At 66.2% G+C, this 1,310-nt stretch overlaps 1 protein-coding gene across 1 annotated transcript in view; it reads right to left on the bottom strand.

The window, feature by feature from the left end:
• MAPK8IP3 (mitogen-activated protein kinase 8 interacting protein 3) overlaps positions 1-1,310 on the bottom strand; it is a gene marked incomplete at its 3' end in the record, with an annotated part of 41,502 nt that overhangs the window by 18,798 nt on the left and 21,394 nt on the right. The gene's annotated exons all lie outside the window — the stretch shown is intronic.

Genomic DNA, 1,310 nt, shown 5'->3' with positions numbered 1-1,310 from the left:
GGTTGGGGCCCCCATTTCCTGCCTGTCTGTCCTGTTCAGGAGAATGCCGCCCCTGCGGAACAGTGTCCTGGATCCTTGGGGCCTGGCTGTGCCCTCCGGGGCTCTTCTGTCGGTACAGAGCCAGAGGAGGCCTGGGGGGCTGGATGTCTCCCGCGGATGATACCGTGTGCCTCCTCCGTCAGCCCTCGTCCCCCAAGACAGACGCACTTTCTACAAGGCTCGGCCATTGCTTAGAAGGAGCTCAGACGGCAAGCTAGGCAGGCTGGGTCCGTAAATCCACCGTGGCTCTCCCCAGGGCTGTTTGCTGGCCACAGGCCCTGGCCCCGGGCCTCCCTGGGGCTCCCAGCCTCTGCTCGCTGCTGTTTCTCCACGGGGCTCCGGTGTGGGGGCCTCCTCTCCTCGGGCCCAGCTCTGACGGGGGGCTGCACACAAGGGTCCTTTGGGCCAGGCTGTCACCAGGTGCCACAGGGCAATATGACGATAGGGGCAGCATGGGACCATCTGCCTCCCAGGATGGCAATCTTCTCTGTCGCCCGCCTCCATGGCTCTGTGCATGCACGGAGATGGCCAGGCCCAGATCCCCAGTGGAAATCCTCACAAGGGATGAGTCCCGCGTCCTCTCCTCTCTGAGCCAGTTCGGTGGGGATTGCTGTTGGCTGGCCAGCCAGAGCCCGGTCTGACGCTGGGCCAGCACATCCTCCTGTTACGGCCCGCAGCTCCCCCAGGGGACTTCAGTCCCCATCTACCCCTGAGGCTGCAGCCTGAGAGGGCCACGCGGCTCACAGATGGCATGCCTCTGGCTCTGGGCCGAGCGACCAAGCTGGGCTGCCTGACACCGGGTGCAGTGTCTCCACCAGCGCCTGCCGCCTCCTGGGGTGTGGACATGAGGTCCAGCCTGTGGCCGGCGGGTGTTGGCCAGTGGGGTCTGCATCGCTCTCATCTCTGAGACCCACCTGCCCTCCTCAGCCGCAGGCCCTGTAAACGTGCGTCTGGAGCCTCCAATCGACGCGCGACCCCGGCAGCCGTCCAGGCTCCCCCAACCCGAGGCCCGGGGACGGCTGCGGGCTTTACCTTCTCCTCCAAGACTGGCGAGGACTGCGGGGCAGCGACACACAGGTGGGGCCGGCACACGGCGGAACGGCACACAGTGGGGGCAGCACACAGTGGGGGCGGCACGGGGCAGGGGGGGCGAGACAAGAAGACAACATTAGAGGGCGATGGTCGGGGTTTGGGGCACGTGTGGGCACACGGAGAGGAATGGGCCCCACGGGAATAGACAGATGTGGGACATGCAGACGCCTACTCCGGAT

Source organism: Bison bison, unplaced genomic scaffold (genome assembly GCF_000754665.1).
Source record: "Bison bison bison isolate TAMUID 2011002044 unplaced genomic scaffold, Bison_UMD1.0 scf7180017851711, whole genome shotgun sequence".
Classification (NCBI taxonomy): domain Eukaryota; kingdom Metazoa; phylum Chordata; class Mammalia; order Artiodactyla; family Bovidae; genus Bison; species Bison bison.
The sequence above is the reverse complement of the archived record's forward strand: the minus strand, read 5'-3'. Positions and strand labels throughout refer to the sequence as shown.